A 22,043-nucleotide genomic window follows, 5' to 3' on the forward strand; every position below is an offset into this window, starting at 1 on the left:
ATGTGCATTCACTGGAGTTTCTTTTGGATGATTTTATTTATTCTTGTACATATTTTGATTTATAATTTGCAGTATTTATAACGACAATACTAATACTAATATATTTTATTTTGCTTCATCACAGTAATGGTTTCGCTGTCATTTCTTTTCACAGTTTGCTGCTTTGTTACTCTGTTTTATGTCCCTGCTAAGGACCATTATTGGTCATGTGTGTGCTTACTTGCATGCATGTGTCATGTTTGCCATCCATTTGCATGGGGCATGTACAGATGTGGATGACCAATGGATGGGTGTGAAGGGGGAGTTTGGGTGTGCACGGTGAAGTGGCATTTGCTTTCACATGTGCAGCATCAATGTGTATTGATCCTCACTGTGTTTGGGAGAGTTGTGGGTGGGGTGACTGATGGGAGTGTAAAATGTTCACAATTTTGGACCATGATTTGATCGATGCAGTGTTACGCAAATGTGCTTTGCCTTTCAACAGCATGTCTTTTTGCTGTTATCATTGTCTCTGGTGTTGTTGGGCATCTTGCACTAGCAGGCAGTTTTACCATAACTTTGTTTTTAAACATGGCCAGACCAATGCATCAGTCTTGGTGGCTAGCGCACTGTCTGATTGCCATGTACTCAATCAGGACTTAAGCCATTCCTCTGTGCTTGTGCTTTTGGTACTCCTCTGCCTAGATGAAGTCCTGTCTGAATCTGCAATGGTCATCTGGCTACCCTCTGAACTTGGCCAAAGGTCCCCTCGCACACCACTTGCACACCCGCACTGCCTCTCTGGCATGGCCAAAACTTGGACTGTTTTTATGTATGCTAAAAGACACCTACCGGCACTCCGCACCTGCTGACTGCACTTAAGCTTGGACTTGACACCAGCTGGCCACATTTTGTTTATTTCATTGTTTGGTCTATTTGCTTTGAAGTCCTTCACATGTACTGCACTGACCCCTCATGCACAACCTTTTCTCATTCCCCACTTCACGTTCACTGGGGCCATCAATGTCACCTGCCCTAACATGTTTGTTGTCTCTGTATTCACTGTGTTCCCCTCCCCGGACTCTTTGGGCCTTTGGACACTTGTGTATATGTGCATTCTGAATGACATGTCATTTCATTAGATGTCATGTCATGTCCTTCACACATGGGAGGATCAGTGATGTGTTTATTAGGTTATCTGTTTGGGTAATGTCGGCTCATTGAGGCTCAGGCCGTGACAGGCCTGGGCAGTGTCTGTTCATGTGCCACACATTGAGGGTGCTTAAGATTCTGTCACTATGTGACTATTTCTACATGGGGATTATTGACATGACTTTGTCACATGGGCTGCAGGGCCTCACTTTAACATTCACTTGTGTGATGTGTATGTTGGGATATGGTTGCAGACAGCAATTGTGTTTGAGCAGCTGCCACACTCAAGGTTGTGGGGCCAGTTGTGTGCTTTTTTGGTGTTTGTTGGATATATTTTGACCAGGAGGTTCAGGGTGGTGTCACTATATGGCAGTGAAGTTGCTGAACACGCCATCAATGGAGTGAACATGTGTCACTATGTCAGCATCCAACATGCAGGTGATGTCCAGTCTGGAGGGGTCTGCCTGAAGGGTGGTGTCACGGGTGATGGGGGCTGGGGTGGAGGGGTCCCATGTGGTGTGGGCTGCCTGCGGGGATGGCGTCACAGGTAATCTAGGGTGGGTCCCATGTGGAGGGGGCTGCCTGCAGGGTGGCATCACGGGTAATGGGGTCTGGGGTTGGAGGGTCCCATGTGGAGGGGGCTGTCTGGAGACTGGGGTGATGGGGCCTGGGGTGGGGGTGTCCAATGTGGTGTGGCCTGCCTGCAGGGTGGTGTCATGGGTGATGGGCACTGCGGTGGGGGTGTCCCGTCAGGAGGAGTCTGCTCTCAGTGGATTGGTCTGGGTATCACGGGGTGTTTTGTAGCAATTTGGCTGGGGTGCTGCCAGGGTACGCATCATGCGATTTGGCTGGGGTGCTGCCGGGGAACGCAATGAGTTTTCATGCGATTACGCTGGGGTGTGACCGGGGTGCGCGCTGAATGTTGACGCGATTTGGCTGCGGTGCATCCGGGGTACGCGCTGAGTTTTCATGCGATTTAGCCGGGGTGTGGGAGGTTATGCAATGATTTTTCACGCGATTTGGCTGGGGTGCATCCGGGGTACGCGATTAGTTTTCACACAATTTGGCTGGGGTGCCGGCGGGGTACGCAATGATTTTTCATGCGATTTGGCTGGGATGCGGCCGGGGTACGCAATGGGTTTTCACGTGATTTGCCTGTGGTGCGGGCAGGATACGCGCTGAGTTTTCACGCGATTATGCTGGGGTGCACGCTGAGTTTTCATGCGATTTGGCTGGGGTGCGTCCGAGGTACGCGCTGAGTTTTGACTTGATTTGGCTGGGATGCGGGTGGGATACGCACTGAGGTTTCACACGATTTGGCTGAGGTGCAGCTGAGGTACACGATGAGTTGTCACGTGATTTGGATGGGTTGCGGGTGTGGTACGTGCTGAGTTTTCACGCAATTCGGCTGCGGGGGCTGTGTTCTGGTTCAGGGATGGCACGGGGCCTTGCACCGTGTTCGGCATTTCATTTGCTTTTTACTGCTTGTGGGGGTGTGTTGGGGCGTTACTGTTGCAGTTTGGCGTTCCTTGCACCACGGCTACTGATGCCTCTGGAAATCCATGAATACACGTGGCGCGCAATTGATTCTCTGCGCCAAGGCTGGCGCACGCTCCTTCTCAGCATGCGCCGCTTGTACCTTTTCCGCGCAGGATTCTATGAATCGGGCCCATAGTGTTTGGCTCAGGCTAAGTGCACCTGAATCTCATAGAGGGATGCCTTGTGAGCGAGGAGCAATAAAGAGATACATGAGCCAAATGAATTTTCCCAAAGGAAATGCTTGTTCCTCATTCAGACTTATCTCAGTAGAATTGCATTGAATTACCTTCAGCCGGTGAATAAGAAGCTTGCCGAATAAGTAGCTAACTTCAACATCCAAATAAAAAAGCTGGCTGAATAAGAAGCTAACTTCAGTGTCATCTTCTGTTTCTAGTACTTGATTTTTCTCAGTTTTGTGGTCACTTTATGCTCTTGCACCCCAGCCTCCCCCGAGGAAGAGTAAAGAAAATGAATGCAGCATCCCATATTCCCCTTCTCTTCTCACACCACCCATGTCTCGTTCCTTCTGTCATTGAGTATGAGGGAGCACACTTATTATTTATTTATTTATTTATTCGCATTTGTAGAGCACACGTACAGCCCAGGGGCATCGTGGCGCTTGTTACAAGAGTTTGCAAAGAATTTTCATTGGTGTGGTTACATCTGACCAGAAGGTCTCTTAGTTACTTGGTACAGTTAGTAAACATTTACTTTGAGCATACAAAAGCATAGAAGACATAGCATGTTATGTTGGTTAAGTGAAGAGATGTGTTTTGAGTGCTTTGCGGAAAGCAAGGTGGGATTGAATCATTCTGAGGCTAGGCGGGAGGGCATTCCACTGTGAGGCAGCTATCGTAGGGAAGCTGGATCCTCCTGCGCGGATTTCTTTGGCTATGGGCACCTGGATAAGGTTGGAGTAGCCCTCCCTAAGGGGTCTTGCGGCCGTGTGTTTGACGACCCTTTGTACAAGGTATGGAGGGGCAGTATCGTGGAGGCATTTGTGTGCCAGTGAAAGAGTTTTGAACGTGATTCTCTGTTTGACTGGGAGCCAATGAACTTGTTTCCTGATTTCAGAGATGTGTTCTTTCCTTGACGTCCCAGTAGCTGCCCTGAGGGCATTGTTTTGCGCTATTTGCAGTTTAGAGAGGTTTTTGCATGACGTTCCAGATAGTAGGGCGTTGCAGTAATCTAGTCTAGAACCAATATTGGCTTTAGCTATGGTGAGGCAGTTATGTTGTGAGAGGAAAGGTCTGGCTTTATTAATGATTTTGGCGTAGTAGGCTGATGAGGTGGAGATAGCATTTACTTGTCTGTCCATGGTGAGGTTTGAGTCTAGGTAGACGCCCAGTGTTTTGACGTGGTCAGACACTTTGATAGGTGTATTGTCGATGGTGAAGGAGGTGTATTCCTGTCTAAGGTTACCCAGGGTGGTAGGTGAGCCTGTGAGTAGGAGTTCTGTCTTTTCACTATTTAAACAGAGCCAGTTGTCTGCCATCCATGATTGGATGGTTGAGTATATGTCCGTGAGATTGGCCATGTCAATCATGTAGTCACCTGTGAGCGGGATTAACACCTGCGTGTCTTCCGCATAATTGGTGTATGAGATACCCATGGCATCCAGGATGCTGAACAATGGCCTTGTGAACAAGTTATAAAGAGTGGGTGCTATGCAAGACCGTTGTGGGACTCCGCATGTAAGTAGGCTCGGTGCGGCAGTGGCCGAGTCCAAGAAGACTTTCATAGCCCTGCCTTGGAGAAAGGAGGTGATCCAGTCGTGTGCTTTGTGTGAGAAGTTGGCTGCAGAGGCAAGGTGGCGGCACAGTGTGTTGTGGTCGACCAAGTCGAGCGCAGCGGATAAGTCGAGGAGTAGGAGAAGTGCAGGTTTGCCTAAGTCCCTCAAGTCGTCCATTCGGTTTTTTAGATTGAGGAGGGCTGATTCCGTACCATGTCTTGGGCGGAAACCTGATTGGCGCAAGCCAAGGAGTTGGTTTTCTTTGAGGTGTTTTTGGACTTGCATATAAGCTGCTTTGTCGAGAATTTTTAGCAGGAATGGGACTGCGGTGATTGGTCTGTAGTTACCGGGGACAGTGGGGTCGAGTGTTGGTTTTTTGATTAATGGGTGTACCCAGGCTTCTTTGAGATCTTTCGGGACAATACCTGATCTGAAGGAGGCATTGATGAAGGTAGTGATAAAGGGAGCAAGGGCGTAAGCGGAGTCTTTGATAAGTTGGGCAGGGCAGGCATCACCTTTGCAGTTGGAATGTTTTATAGACTTAAGCAGGGTGATGGCCTCAGCTTCCGTGATGTCTCTAAATTTGAATGGGGGGGAGGATTTAGGTGCTGGTGAGGCAGGCATTTTACTATGCTGGCTAGCTATTAGCTTTTCTAGCATTTTTTGGTGGCCAGTGATTTTGGCCTGCAGGGTGTCAAGTTTGTCTAGCATTGCAGATTGAATGCTGTTACACCATTTGGCATCCTTGATAAGCGTAGGAGCAGGAGTCGCAGGTTTTTCCAGTTCTCTGAAGATGGAGAAGATTTCCTTGGAGTTGGATTTGGCGTCATTGATTCTAGTGTTGAATGAGAGGGCTTTGGCTTTGATGACATTGTTTTTATATGACTTGGAGATGATTTTGAAGGCTTCCCTATTTATTTCTGAGGGATTGGATTTCCATGTGGAGAGGGCGGATCTTTTTTCTGAGCATTGCTTGAGTAGCTAGTTGGAGAACCACGAATTGGAGTGCTTAATTTTCTTGGCTTTCATGAGGGTTAGGGGAGCAATTGCGTCTATGGCTTTGGTGATGACGTTTTTGTAGGTGCTTGCGAGAGTTTCTGGGTTGTCGGAGGTGGGCGTTTGTAACGCGGGGATCATTAGCAACGGTGCCAGGTTTTCTACTGTAAGTTTCCGTGAACTCCTGGCGAGTCCAGCTGGGCAGGGGGTCAGAGTGGGTGCGGAGTCTTTTTTAGTGGTGAGGTTGAATCGGATATAGTGGTGGTCAGACCAAGGGAGGTGGGTATTGGCGGTGACCAGGACAGAGCAGTTGTGCTGGCTAATCCAGTCCAAGGTGCGTCCTTTCATGTGGGTGGGTTCAATGATGGTAGGCGTGAAGCCGAGATTGGTAAGTGCTTTGTTAAGCGCTTTAGCGTGCTGGTCTTTGGGGTCGTTGAGGCATAGGTTGAGGTCATCCAAGAGGATGGTTTGGGATTTTTTTTTATATTGTCCGATAGAGCGTGGACAATGGAATCTTGGAAGTCAGTGCGGGGCCAGGTGGTCGGTATACAATATGCATATTGATGGTGCAGGTGTGTGACACATTAATTTTAAGTGGGAGGTAGTCACAGTTGAGTCCATTTAGTCGCTGGTGTGCTGGTGATTCCCTAATGCTAAGGGAGTTCTTGGCTATGAGGGCGACGCCGCCTCCTCTCTGGTTGGTGCGGTCTTTCCTAAAGATAGCATAGTCTGCGGGGATGGCTAGAGAGAGTGCAGGTCCTGAGCTATCATTTAACCAGGTTTCTGTAATGGCAAGTATGTCTAGATTGTCTTTGGTGATCAAATCGTGTATGTCGAGGAGATGTGCAGGAATAGAGCGAGCATTAACTAGTGCACACTTTAGCATATGGGCAGAGGGCTGTAGTGTAGGATGTGTTGTGGTGCGAGGTGCAGGCAAATCAGTGGGCATAGGCACAGCGGCAACAACAGTGGGTGCAGGCAGTTCAGTGGGCATAGGCATAGCGGCAACGACAATGGATGCAGTCAGTTCAGTGGGCATAGGCACAGCGGCAACGACAATGGGTGCAGTCATTTCAGTGGGCATAGGCACAGCGGCAACGACAATGGGTGCAGGCAGTTCAGTAGGCATAGGCACAGCGGCAACAACAATGGGTGCAGTCAGTTCAGTGGGCATAGGCACAGCGGCAACAACAATGGCTGCAGGCAGTTCAGTAGGCATAGGCACAGCGGCAACAACAATGGGTGCAGGCAGTTCAGTGGGCATAGGCATAGCGGCACCAACAATGGGTGCAGGCAGTTCAGTGGGCATAGGGCATATTTCTGGTTGTTGAATGTTGGAGATTTCGTGTCCACGAGGAAAACCACAACATGTATGCGTGGTCAGGACCCCTACAGGGAATTCTAACTACTGCAGAATCCCTAATGGACAGTGTTAAGTGGGAAGGAAATATCATGGGCCAGAAACAACCTGGAAGAAACATGCAATTAACTAGTGCACACTTTAGCATATGGGCAGAGGGCTGTAGTGTAGGATGTGTTGTGGTGCGAGGTGCAGGCAAATCAGTGGGCATAGGCACAGCGGCAACAACAGTGGGTGCAGGCAGTTCAGTGGGCATAGGCATAGCGGCAACGACAATGGGTGCAGTCAGTTCAGTGGGCATAGGCACAGCGGCAACGACAATGGGTGCAGTCATTTCAGTGAGCATTGGCACAGCGGCAACGACAATGGGTGCAGGCAGTTCAGTAGGCATAGGCACAGCGGCAACAACAATGGGTGCAGTCAGTTCAGTGGGCATAGGCACAGCGGCAACAACAATGGGTGCAGGCAGTTCAGTAGGCATAGGCACAGCGGCAACAACAATGGGTGCAGGCAGTTCAGTGGGCATAGACATAGCGGCACCAACAATGGGTGCAGGCAGTTCAGCGGGCATAGGGCATATTTCTGGTTGTTGAATGTTGGAGATTTCGTGTCCACGAGGAAAACCACAACATGTATGTGTGGTCAGGACCCCTACAGGGAATTCTAACTCCTGCAGAATCCCTAATGGACGGTGTTAAGTGGGAAGGAACTATCATGGGCCAGAAACAACCTGGAAGAAACATGCAATGTATGAGCAAAGGAATCGATATGTTACTAAAAGGAACTCTCTTCCTCCCCCAACAGTCCAATAGAATATCTGTATGCTACTCAAGCTGGGAGTCACTAAAAGGAGGGAGTGTCCATAAGAAAAAGTCCATAGACTAGGAAAACCGTGATGGGGTGGGGAAGGGAACGAACACACAAGGACTCAAATAAAAAGGGAAACATTTTGAATGGACCTACCCGGAGAGCACAAGGGCTCCCATGCAGAGAAAGATCAAGGATCCGAAGATATGGAGTCCAAATCATGAAGATAACATGCAGGAAGTGGCAGGACAGAATGAAAATCCTAGGAAGATGGTGTAAGCACTTTGGAGGTAAAGGTTTGAAAATCAAGTCGATGGGAAGGTCAATAAACTGGGAAACAAGGAGCAGCGACAAGATGGGAGGGTGCAGGGTCAAAATACAGGTGCATTATACTGATCAGGATCCAAAATGTCTTAACAGATCGGATTGAGCCAAGGAGCGAATCCAGGTACACTTAAGACTTCTGTACAATAACAATATAATAGATCGTCAAACCTGATGCAAAGTCCAAGTTGGGAAGAACAGTGTGGCGAACTGTGCTGGAAAGGGACAACATTTACTTGGGGGGGCTACGCAGCTGGATTGGGTCAGTTGGTGATGACCCATTTTCGGACAATGTGGACAGTGCTGATATGGCAAATCTTCCGGGTGTCTGTATCCCTGGGCTGACAGATAAAGGAGGGGAAGGGCGTATTTCTTGGAACCATTGGTATCTTAGAGCACGACTCAGAGCAAAGTTCTTCATAACCTGACCAGTAAAATGGGTGCCTCATTGCTATCTATACCGAGGTGCAATCCAAATTGAGATATGAACTCTGTCAGCAACTTCTTTGAAACTGTAACAGTGTATGTCTTTCTACATGAGTATGCTTCTACCCACCCCAAGAACATGTCCACCACAATCAAGCAGTAGGTGAAATTCACACAGGTGGGGAGCTGCACCAAGTCTGCACGTGCAAGAAAGGACCTTCTGGTATCGGACACGCAGACAGCTTTGTCCATACTGCTTTGCCAACATTATGTGTTAAACATGTTACACGATTCTCACAATAACTTTGAGACATAGAAGCGAAACCAGGGGCCATCCAATCTCCCTGCAATAAAGTAATCATAGCGTTTTTACCTGAATGTGCTAAGACGTGATGAGCTTCATGGACCAGGTAGGGAAGGAGTACCTTGGGTGCCTCCAGACATCGTCTGGGGAACGCCACAGGGAATCTACTCCCAATCTACAATACCGTTGAGTCCAGGTTACCTTTTCGGTGTCAGGGGCTTGCTCTTGAAGGATTGGCATATTGGAAAGGGAAGCAATTGGTCATCGTTGGACTGCAACACAAACAAGAAACTCATTAGGAGCCAGGGGTGCATTTCAACCCACTGAACGAGCTCCACCATCTGCTAGTGTATGTCCTTCTGCTGTCAAAAACTGACTGAGAGGGAGCATGTCCCTTACATTTACCAATATCTACAGATGCAGGAAGTTCTCTTCCCTACTCACTAGGCCCACTTGGTTGACTCTCTCCCCAAGTGCTGCCACAAGGAAAATGCTTCATATCGTTATTCCTGTGTGTTTTCTCTCTCCCACTTGAGAGACACCAGAAGGTGTCTCACCTGCTAGTCTTCAGGGACCTGTCATCCAGGTGGCCAGAACATGGCCATCGCTATTGGATCCAGTTCCTAGGGGTGGACCAATGCAGGAGTATCACCTGGGTGGGGGGGGTTCCTCTGGGAGTGGAAGTGGGACACCGTCGGGTGAGGCGCGGTATCCCCTTTCTTTCAACACCTTTCCCATCCTAAAAACCACTGCCCCCCCCCCCTTTCCGACACAAAAACATTTGCACGATACACCAGAGAACGGACTAACAGCAGAGCCATTTACCTGACATGTCCCAATACAAGGGTCAGGCAAAGTCAGGCAATTGATCAGAATCACACACACCTGACGGCCCTTTCCCTTCCCAACAGAGATAAAAGGTCGAGCAAGAGAGCACAGTACGAGCAAGGCAGACCGCACAACGAGACAGCTATCCAGGTCCGGCAGATCAAGAGGAGGAGAAAGGCGGCGAATATCGAGAGGCTAACAAGGAGAGACACGACCTTGCATTTTCAGACACAGGCCCACGAAACCCTGTTGGACCGACGACAATAGCCCAAGTGTGCTTCAACAGATGTCAATGGTACATGGAGTGTGTCAATGCTGATAAGCGGGAGCGAGGGAAACTCCTGCCACTGTGGTACCGGCCTTGACTCCAGTGTCCTGGCCATTTGGATAACAGATCCCTGGGGACTAGCTAGGGAGACACCTTCAGGTTTCTCACATTCCCTACACGGATAAAAGGCAGAGCACAAGCGCATACTCTGAGTGAGGCAAAACGCACGAAGATACAGCAGTTTTGAGTTAGCAGCTGAATGAGGGCAGAAAGGCTGCTAGGCATGAGATGTTCGTGAGAGGGGCAACACCCTTGACCTTTTTAACAGGAAGCGGTTACTTTCAAGAAACCTTTAAGGCAGAAAACGTAAGAACAGGAAACAAGGCTGAAGAATCCTGCATTTTGTGTCAGCGATATCGAGGTTCCTCCCACGTAAATGACCAAGGCGGGGAGGAGCAGCATACGCTGTGGTATCGTCCTTGGCTCCAAGAACAAAGAAGCGACAGTGAACAACACAGCCGGTGAGGTGGGGAGACCGATGCCAGACTGATCTGTGTTGAAGTCAAGGTTGCAAGCGCCAACATTGTAAAATGAATGCTGGAAGGAACATTGTTCAAAATGTCCGATGATTCTTGGATCATCCCCTCCACCGGGCTCAGATTCACTTTAACACAAAGTTCGTATTTTCGCATATACACCATTTTCTTATAATTTCCACGTATCTAATTTCTCGGCTGATTCACGGTTCACCCCGGACCCCCCTCTGCCGGGCTCAGATCCGTTCTAGCACAAAATCTTCAATCAGTCTCCCTCTGCCGGGCTTGGACAAATGTATCTATTGTAACACAAACTGGCTTTAACACAAAGCTTTCAATTGATCTCCCTCTGTTGAGCTCAGACCAACTTTATCTAATTTGCGATCAACTTTCTTTACTGTAGCAACATCAAAGACTTTCGATTATGCACAGGATTTGGCTTGACCTGTTGCAGGACCACTTCAATTCACCATCCTTTTCCACTCTTTCACTTTTGTCAACTCTCAGCTGGACACCTTACAGAGACCTTCGATTGAGCATGCACACGGTTCCGGACTACTCTGTCAAAGGTATCGTATATCTTGGTTTCAAAGTTCAATCACTCATCTGCAGTTCAACTTTACTCGTGTTGTTTATCACATGCGTTTCATACAATGTTCATTCCAGCACTCACCATACAATGTTGCAGCTTGCAACCTTGGCTTCAACACTCACCGGCTGTGGTGATTTTTCTGACATTGCTTTGTTGTTGGAGCCAAGGACAGTACCACGGCAGCTGGCGATTCTTACCGCCTTGATTATCGACGCAGTAGGGCCCTCGGTACACAATGCAGGATTCCTCAGCCTGGTGCCCTGGTCTTATGCTTTCTATTCTCGAGGCTTCATGAAAATAACGGTTCCTTGTCAAAAAAAGATCAAGGGAACCGCCCTCCTTCTGATCCCCTTCGGTTTCACCGTCTTTCTCCTTGTGCTAAACTGCCATCTTGGAACTGCTGTTTCCTCGCGTGCTTTGCCTCGCTCAGAGTGTGCTCTCGCCTTTTATCCGTGTGGGGAAGTGTAATGGAAGTTAGGTGTGTGTGGTGGTCAGTAATTGTCTGACCATTGTATTGGAACGCATCAGGTATACGGCTTGGGTGTTAGTCCGTTTTCTCTCATAGCGGGCTGTCCGTGAGAACGTGTTTGTGTTGTGAAAGGGGGGGGGTTGAGTCCTAAGTATCCTACCTTGTAGGATGGGGTAAAGATGTTACAGGGAAGGGGATACCGCGTCTCAACATCTGGTGTCCCACTCCCTGAAGAGCCCTCACCAGGTGATCCCCGATAGGTCCACCCCAGGAACTGGACCCAAAGGGGATGGCCGTTTCCTGGCCACCTGGATGACAGATCCCCGAGAACTAGTGGGTGAGACACCTGGTTTCTCACGTGACCTTCCCCCATGCGAGGTGGATATACTTGTTCTTTTTCTATGGTCTTCTATTTGAAAACCTTTAGATAGAACAAGAACGAGATATATCTAAGGACCCTCGCATATTCCATGGGTTTCTTTTTCTCTGTGCTGGCAGAGGCGAGGTGTTTCGATTTGTCTCTCGAATGTATCCCATAAACTGGCCTCAAGGGGGTGACCCTAGATTTATGTGCTCATTAAGTTTCAAAGAAGGTTCTTGGTAATTGATAGGCTTGTGGTGTTCTGTCTCTGTCCAATTCCACATTGGAGAGGTTTGGGAATAACAGTTGGAATGCCAGTAGTTTCGAGGTATACATTCCCTATGGGGAGTTTGGAGGCTCCTGCAAAAGAGTGGAAAAAGCAGGGAAGTCCCTTCCCACAATGACCTCTTCGGGAAGTCCAGGAATGATGGCCGATGATATCAAATATGTCTTGCACCACAGGAATCTTGGGGTATATTTCGTTATCCCTGCATGCACATGTAACTATAACTACGGTGGCATCCTCGAGGTCGGTCCTTGAACCAAATCGACCTTTATGGCGGTTTGTTTGCTTCCTGAGTCATTGAATGCGTTTACTTGTTTCCCATTTATCAAAGCCTTTTCATATGTGAAGTCAGCCGAGGACTGACATAAACATATGCTGCAGGTTTCCAGATCTTCTTCGGGGTCCTCCCACTCTTCCCCTTTTAGACAGCCTATTTCCATGGGTTTTTCTTTTCCATTTTTCAACTGGCCAGTTTCCCTAATGAAAAGCAAATAGGAGGAGATGGTTTGATTCCCTTTTTGGCTTCCTCTCTACTTCTAGGGTCAGGTCTTTTAACTTACATTCTTTCTTTCAGTATCCATTCTGCAAGGAAGGCATGGCATCAAAGTAAGACAGACACAAGTAATCACAGTTCTAGGGGGTTTGTTAAACTGTAAAATGGGTGAGATAAACACCTAATCTAAACCTAAATCTAAGATGTGAGCTAGCTACGACCATCAAATAATAATAATAATACAGTCCTAGTAGAGTCTAGTCAAATAAAAAGGGCCTATACTAAAAAACCTATTGGCAATCCTTACCGCTATGCTACAAAAAAGAGTGTGGGATAATGTTCATAAGAAAGAAAGAAGTGTTCACAAAATGATAAGTCAGGATGTTATGGTCTCCCTTCCCCACGTTTTTAGAATGGAACAAGGCAGGACTCTCGAGCACAGCACACTCCTGAACTTCTCCAGAACAAGCTTGCAGTTCCTTAGCTCAATATCAGGACCTTCTGTGCTCACGTCTCTTCTCATGCAAAGTCTCTTGCTTCAGAGTGCCTGATATGCCAAAATAGCAAAATAAAAGTTCCTTCTTTTAACCTTTACGTCGGTGATAACCCTTCACCCTTGGATTCCCTCAGCCGGCCCTCGATCCTTCTTTCAGCGTCAACCTCCCAGAGCATTTGCCTGAAGGGCAATCCTGTCTCGCTGGGTCACTCTGTTAGCCTACGGCAGGTGAGGGTTTTACACAATCACAGTTCACGCAGCGTTCCCCTCAGCCGTGCGCAAACGCCTGTTTCACAATTGTCAAAACTTCTGCAATGTGTTAAAGACTTTCAATTGTACACGGGGTTTGGCTTGACCCTTGTATGACCACCTTAACACCTTATGTTGGCCTTCCCTATGTCCTCTTGGTACTTGTAGTTTCCACAATCTGAGTTCAATACATTGTCTTTGTTTAGGAGAGGGGTACCAGCCAGAGAACTTTGAATGAGCGCCCACATAGCACCAGACCACTCTATCTCTGGTACCAAGTTTGTTCACAAAAGAGCTCTGTCTATTTATCTTCTTAATGTTGCTACTGCAACCTTAAGCCTAACACAGTCTGGTCGACTATCAGGTTCTTCCGACTCACCGGCTGTGCTGAACTAATTGGTGTTTCTTTTGCCGCTGGTGTCAAGGACGGTACCACGATGGCAACGGCACCTCCCCGCCCTGGCTATCAGTGTGGTAGGGTTCCATGTACCGCTGACATCCGTCACACCATTCGCCAGCTGCGATTCGCGGTCTTATGTTTCTTTTATCAGAGGCTTTGCGGATCTGGTTTGGAAAGGGCAAGGACAACTCCCTCCTTGACGTCCTTTCAGGTCTCGCCGCCTTTCTCCTCCGTTTGAACTGCTGTCCTGGAATAGCTGCTTTCTGGTGTGTTCGGCCTTGCTCAAAGTGTGCTCTTGTGCACTGCCTTTTATCCATATGGGGAAGGGAAAGGGCAGTCAGATGTGTGTAGTTGTCGGCAATTGCCTGACTCTGCCCGACCCTTGTGTTGGGACATGTCAGGTAAACGGCTCGGGTATTGGTCTGTTTTCGTTCACGCTTTGAGAAAGTGTTTCTGTTGGAAAAGGGGGGTAGAGTTTCTGTCCTACTGGGCAGAATGGGGAAAAGGTATCATAAGGAAGAGGGTACCGCGTCTCACCCTTCTCTGTCCCACTTCCACTCCCCGTAGACCCTCCCATCCAGGTGATCCACCCGCAGGAACTGAATCCAATAGCGATGGCCGTGTCCTGGCCACCTGGATGACAGATCCCTGGGGACTAGCGGGTGAGACACCTTCAGGTTTCTCACAATTCCTTGGTTTTATAGTATCCTCCTCCCTTATCTAATACTTGGGTTTGGGGCCGGTGAGTATGTTCGTGATCTTTCCGCTCCTCACTTCGGTGTACCTGCATCTGAGTGGTTTTGGGCAGTCTCATTGGTCATGGTTATGGTCGGTCGATTTAGTTGTAGTTCTGCCTTTTGCAAAAAGGGGGGTAAAGAGTTGGTGCATTGTTCTAACGTAATAATTTCTACCAATTCCTCCATGGTCCAGATGCAGTTTTAGCAGATTTATATAAGAGTGAACTAGATTTGTGAGCCCCTCTCTTGACGATTTGTTTTAATTCCTTCCTGGAAACAGGTGTTTACCTGCAATCCTGGAAAGGCGCAATTATTCACCCTATATTTAAAAAGGGTGACCTTGGAAGCTCTCTGGCTTACAGGCCAATTTCACTGTTGGACACCTCCTTCAAGGTCTTTGGAATTGTCGTATTACAACACCTAGAAGACTGGATCCTGAATAGCCAAGTTGTCTCTGAGATTCAATATGGTTTTAGGCCAGGTTTGGGCACACGTGATCAAGCACTCAATTTGTACCTAGTAGGGGCATCCTCTGTTTTCGAGTCCATGGGCTGCCTGGCTAAGTTAGTAAAATTACTACAAATGATTCACGAGGATAATAGGGCTTGTGTTCGCTTTGGGGAACGGTGGCCATGTATGGGTTATTTTGAGGTAGCAACAGGAGTCTGTCAGGACTGTCCCCTAATGCTTGTATTGTTTGCTCTCTATATTTTAACTGCATGTACAGGGTCCTGGTGGACTCTATGGCAGATTATCCTAGTGTGGGTGTGAATGCACTGCCAGTGCTCGCGTATGCTGATGATACAGTCTTAATTGCTCGTACCCCGACAGCCCTCCATAGGCTTATAGATGTTTACACTGATTTTACGTCTAATCTGAAGTTAACAGTAAACACCAGCAAGTCAGCAATGATGGCATGCAGCTCCAGGAGAGGTAAAAAAAGTCAAAACGGGCAACATGGTAAGCAATGGTTCCATCATCCCACGGGTGTCAAAATTTGACTATTTAGGCATTTGCTTTTCTGAAAATTGCAGGGGGATGGCCCATGTGCAGAGACAAGGCATTAAAATGAAACAGACATTGGGGGGCATTTCCTCGGTTTAGGAACATGTACCAAGATCAACCACTCAATCTAATCCTGAAAGTTATGTTATGTTAAAACAACTTCTAAATCGCACAGTTACCAGAGGTATCTTGGCGCATTGAGTACAAGCAAAGGCAGCTACCAACTACCGGCAGCACTCTGGGGGAATGAAAACTTAGCGTCCATTGAGGTAATTGAGAATAATTTCCTGAAAAAGTAATTCAGGCTCCCTAGTTCTGCTCCGAATTATGCTGTGCACGCAGAACTAGGTATACCCCATATTGGGGATGATTGGTGTGCGGCGCCACTTATGTACTGGCTTGGAATATGGTCTAACCCGAGAGCGAGCTTGTCTCACAAAACTATCTAAGGTTTACTCTCAGGCTCCCTCTGGCGCAAATTACCATGGCTGAATTGTATTTCTGTTTGTCTGAGACTGCTGAATGCCCCAGGCCTGCAGTGCCCAGACGATTTGCTAACTGCATTCAAGAGTAACATGTACAAGTGGGCCTTTCAATCTTTAATCTCAATACATGTGAATCTACTGGGCTCTCTCTTAGGTCAAACAGAAAACGCACTCTACTCACGAAACCGGATGTAATTCAGCCTTATTTGTTACACAGCAACAAACCCGTAGATCGCTGGGCATTGACTAGGGTCCGTTTTAATCTCATGCTGCTAAGAGATAACATGAGGAATGGGCAGGGCTACGAGCAGCCCTTGGTCTGCCCAGGCTGCAGTGCTGTAAGAGAAGATCTGTCATATTTTATTTTGTTTTGTCCATGCTATGATGACATCAGGAAACGTACTATCACTCCGCTGTTGAGAGAAGCTAATTTTAATCAATGCAGACCTGCACTCACATTTTTGCTGCAAGCTGAACCCATAGTCGTTGCCTGGCGTTCCCTAGAATTTCTGAGAAAGGCATGGAATAGAAAAAAAAGCATGGTGGACGCCTCATTTTAAAATGTTTTCATTGAATGTTATCAGATTTGAACTAATGAGTGTTTTACTGTGATTATGACCATTGCATTTTATTATATTGAATTATGTATACCTGTATTGCTTTGAAGTGGTTTATGGATTTTATCTGAATAAACTTTATTATGATGATGAGTGAGTAGTGGGGATGTGTGAACCTGACAATGTCCAAGAAGCTGACAAAGGTGGGAATGGAGGCAAGGCCAGCAAAGGATAAGACGCTCCAAGTAGGAAACAGCCATGAGACAAGCAAAGGCGGGGCAGCAGGGACAACTGGCCTGAACGAGGAACCAAAAGGCCAGGCAAAAGCAAGGCCAGAAAGAGGCACAAAAGGCTGGAAGGAGGAAAAGAAGAGCAGAAGCGTGTACAGCAGGAGACTGAGATGAAGGCAGAAACAGGAGCAAGCACGATGGGAGCATTGAGATGCTCAGAGCCATGGGCGTCTCAGGCTTTTACGGGACTAAGCAAACCAAGGCACCTGCGAGCATTGCCCTAGTAACGATTGGATGCCTTGCATCGCGCATGCCCTGATGGTGGCCAATGGCCCACCTACTCTGTACAGGTGAGATGGTGGGGCCCAGAGCTATGGAGTGTGTACGCGGGAATATACCAGCAGAGGAGCGGGGATTACCTGCTTCATGTCCAAATATACGCCATCATAGGTGCCAGCGCAATGCACCAGGTAAGACAGGGCCTCACAGGCACCCAGATTGTTGGCTCTGAGACAGTGTAACAGATGGGATACCTATGTTTTCTCATACATGGATGTCGCTACCCAATTGCCTTTTAGCTAGACCTTTTCATTGCAGGTCTTTACAAAGGTCTTTGGAGTGATCCCACCTCCAGACTGACTGAATACACATATTCCCCTATCTTGATGACTATCTGATTAAGACAAGTGCAAGAAGACGTGCAAGCTTCTTCACTTCTTGGGTTTCAGTAAATAGAAGCAGCTCTAGGCACTCAGGACGGGAAGGGCTTCCGACTTCCCAGTAGAGGTTGAGACATTTGTCTTGTAATGAGACTGTTCCAGCTGAACTCTCAGAAATCAAAATTCTTCTGCTTCCTTGTCTTAAGTTTAATGTGTTTTGCTGATGGCAGAATAAAGGCTGCTGATGTTGGCGCTGCATTGGGCCCACTGGTAGCAGTGGCCCCAAATCTGGGGGATCTGGACGATGTTATCTCGGTTCCAGTCATGGTGCAAAATTGTCTTTGTGTATGGGCTACCCCTTCAAATCTTCCTTAAGGAGAACCTTTCAGTCACTTGTGGTTACAACTAAGTCTGGTGACCACAGCTATTGTTCTGATTGGGGACCCCAGCTACCTGGCATTTTAGTCAGGAAACACTGGTCAGACAGAGTTCAAACCTTGCACTACCGTTGAGAGACGCCAATCTGTTAGAAGCCTTTATTTTATAACAATAGGGGGACATTTCTGCAGGTGCTGGCGTAAAATGCCCCCAAAAACTATTACCTCACAGCAATTGAAATAAATACATGTTAAGCAGGGTCTAAAAGCATCTCCGGTGTACCACGGATAACCCAGTAAGCAGTAGCTACCTCTGGGGAACAAGGATGTTACCTAACGAGTTGCAAATCTAACTTCAACATGCGAAGCAAACTATACTCTTTAGTCCACTATATACAACCCACAGTGGTTTCAACGTCTTCTAAATGTGTCCCAATGCTCCTGTAGATACACCCTCAATCATTCAGAGTTAATGTAGAATAGGCATGTTTCAATAACACCAATTGTTCTGGGAAGTAAAAGGTAGCAGTTGGTGTCAAGCTAATCAGGCTTTTATAAGAAACAAACAGATCCTGAATAGCTCCTTCCTCCAGGCAATTTCAAGCTGCACCTCCTCAGAAGCACTCTCTCTCACCTTCCACCAGAAACTCAATGTCTCCTCTGTAAGCTGGACTGCAGCATCAGCCTCTTCCTCAATCTGCATGTATCCTCCCTTCGTCCCATCAACTAATCCAGAATAGGACTGCGAGACATAGCCTTGTCCTCAAGCCCAGGGACTGCATCTCCCCATCCCTAAAATCTCTCCACTGGCCCGCAACAGTCAAGTTCAAGATCCTCTGCATCATCCACAAGGCTTCTGGGGCCTGGGACCCCGCTACATCCAACTCTCTCTCCCTAAATAACTCCCTGCTAGAGCCCTTGGTTTTATAAATCCAAATCTCTGCAGATCAGACGCATTTCCAAGCAGAGAGTGGGGGGTTAGATCTCCCTCTTCGGAGCCTCTCTCTGGAATGGCCTCCCTGCCCCTCTCAGGCTTGAGCCAGATCTCCTTAGGTTCCAGAAGCTTCTCAAGACCCTCCTTTTTTCTTCTTCCTTGCCTCTCCCCCTCCCCTGCTAATGCCTCCCTTTGCCACATTGACTGTCTGTCTGGTCCCTTTTGAGTCCTACAGAGCACTGGGCCATCCTCGCCCAGTCTACCCCAGCACCCCGGTCTCGCTGACCCCGCCCCCTCCCCAAACCTGCACTTGCTCTTCCGGATCCCCCTCTCCTGACCCTTTCTTCTCACTAGTTGAGCCTTTTTTCATTTCGAAAACTTTATTGAGAACTTTCTTTTGTTTCTATTATCATGGAAAATTAAAGTGACCACAATTGTTAAGAATTTTGTGTTGCACTAATAACGTGATGAATTTTTAAAACACTAATATCTATATTGAATAAAACCAATCTGATGTTCACAAATCTATCATGATCAAATTGTATTCTTTGAAAAATTGTTGAAACTATTTGCAAACAATATTTCTTGTTATTTAAACACATAAGGTATAGTAAATACTGACTGAAGTGTTCTTCAGTGTATATAGACGGACATGAGACGGGAGTGTTCATAGGTTGTGGACACCTAGACTGTTTCCACTTCACTAGAACAGACCATGGGCTGATGGGCGCTCCCCCCCCCAGTTCCCGCCAACCCCTCTTGATGAACTCTATCAAACATGATCTATGGACTAGGAGGGTTGTCAGAGAGTCCATTGATGAGCGACTTCACTCGTGGTTTGAGCACAAGAATGGATTCGACCTGCGGTTCTTTTAGGACCATAATTTCGGATGTTGCACTGCCGCTCTCGGTTCTGAAGATCATCGAGCATGTGCAAGGTCTCTGTCCTTTAGCTCTAGCTCCTGTATGCAACCTTCTGTTCTCATCTCGATCAGGTCCGCTGACGTTTGATTGTTTTATATCGACTTCAACTTTTCATCGACCTTATCAAACCTCCCTTTCAGTTCCGAAATTGCCCCCAAAAGGGTGCTCTTTATCAATCTAATCTCTTCTAGAAGCATGCGTATGTCTGTCTTTGTTGAGCCTTCTTTGTTGTCGCCTGTGGCGGGGAGAGTATCTTCCATTTGAGCCATTAGGGTCTTGTATGTGTCTCTGCGAAAGCTATTCGGTAGTGTGGCTGTATTGGGATCCAGCATTCAGTGCCTGGGGGTGCCTGCACAGAGCCTCCGGTGGGTCTTATTATTGTGGGTGGGTAAACACGCATTGTTGGTTAATCTTACATGGCCGACTGTGCTACGTGTTGTAGGCATGTGAATTAGCCAATGTCAGGTTGGTAGATGTGGCTAGGCATTGTCTGCAAGCCGGGAAAGTGAGTAATTCTCTCCGTATGAGTGGCGGCCTACTGGTCCTATCACATGCTAAATCGTTACCCTGGTGCTGCACCGGTGTATAGCGCTAAACAGGAGCCCCCTTGGTGCTGCTGTGCGTCTTGGTCTCCACACTATGGATCAGATGACCTCCCATCACCAGAAAAGTGGTCTTCAGCCAAGGTATCGAAGCGCTCCTGGTCTGGAAGTATCTGGAAGTGTCTGGTTGGCCCGCCGAGGTAGAAGATGCCTCAAACTGTTCCCCTCACTTAATAGGTTCTCATATCAGGCCTGCTGTGCAATGTGCATCCATCCAGCGCTGTCCTCCCTTTGTTCGGTGTCTCTTGATTGTGTTTGGGTATTGCAGGAATGAGTCAATATTTATTATGCTTCTTGGATCAGGTGGCTCCCTGCAAGTTCACAGCTCAAAGGGGGCTTGACACCTGAACCGCGGTTATTACAGCGTCCGGGCCTGATAGACAGCTATGCATAGGCCGTGGGAGTGTCTGTAGACTTCGTGCTTGTTCTGTATGGTCGGGATCATGTCTACGGCCTCTGTGACTCAGGCTGAGCAGCTCAAATATGGTCAAATGAGGAAGGTGGAGGGGGAACACTGACCTTGCTGGCGATGTCGTCTCAGGCACGGATCACCAGGATCAAAGAGGGCTGTGTAACCGGTGCCGTCCCAGATCGGCCATGCTTCGTGGGCTCGTGATGCAGTTGTTTTGCATGGCAATAGCAGATGGCTCTCGGGCATCACCGAAATCCCTACTCCATTGCTTAGGGGGATCAATCGCATTCACAATTGCCAATGCCGCTCTCAATTAGGTCAGTGATGGTCCCATGTAGCGTGACGCCGATCCTCTGGCACACAGCCTGTCAATGCTCAGTTGGCATGCGTGCAGGCCGCAGTATGTCAATGTTGATATTTCCATAATCTGTTGTCTGATATTGATAAATTTTGCTATGCCGCTTCTGTGCCCTATAGGGTTGCCTTTAGCTCATAGCACATATGGTTAGCAATTAGTCCACATTTTGCACAGTTGCTGCTGGGCGAGGGGGTGAAGGTAAGTTACTGCGCCCTCTGGTGGTCTCCACTTTATTCCTTTTTAATGTATACATTGCTTCTAACACATCTCATCCTGTGGCCTACTGATGTTTATGAATGAGCATGATCCTTTTGGTTCTATACTAGGCACTGAGAATCAGAACCTATGGACATTTTCAGGAGGGATCTTTGGTCACAGTCAGATCCTTCCACAAACCTATCCAGCCTTTGCCCTCTTGCATAGCAATTGGGAGGCTCAGGCACCAGGATTGGGATTGATTTAAAGATGTACTTGCTATGTTAGTGTAGGCTCTTTCTGCTCCCTCTATGGCTGTTTGTACCTCTAGTTCAAAAGGATTTTCCAGATGGTGCCAATGGCGAGTGTCCCAAACCATTGTTATGCTTCAATGCTGTTGTTTTGGGAATCATATTATGTGCTTGGGTCCCATGTTTTAGGTAAGGGGATGAGGCTGGGGATACTATTGGGGCTAAGTGTTACATGCTACTAAGTGTTTTAGGGCTCAGAAGCAGTAAAGGGAGAGTCCCACAGGTTCCCCATCTTATTTCTAACCGTGAGCATTGGATTAGGAACCTGCCCTCGGACATGCAACATTGTGCCTCACCCCCGCTCCATGTGCCATGCTCCTTCCCTGACACCATGCTGACAATTCTTGAGCCCCCCCCCACAGTACCCACTGCATTCTCCACAATTACAGGCATGTTTGGCCTCTGGGAGATATCGGCAGAGATACAGAACGCGTGTGTTTAAAGATGCAAGTTGGGGAGTAGTGTCTCTGTACTACACAGCCATTGTTTTATCCCAGACGGAGATGGTGTGTTTGTTGGCCGCCAGCAGACCCTGCCATTGCTGCCGCATTGGTGGTGGGATGTGTGGAAGGAAGTGTAGTGGGAGAGGTAATCGTGATTGTTCGAGGTCCAGCCACCTGGGGCGATTGGTGAGAGTTTTCCATGCCTGGGTGCATGCCA

This window comes from Ambystoma mexicanum, chromosome 3p, assembly GCF_040938575.1.
Source record: "Ambystoma mexicanum isolate Mex_15411 chromosome 3p, UKY_AmexF1_1, whole genome shotgun sequence".
NCBI lineage: Eukaryota > Metazoa > Chordata > Amphibia > Caudata > Ambystomatidae > Ambystoma > Ambystoma mexicanum.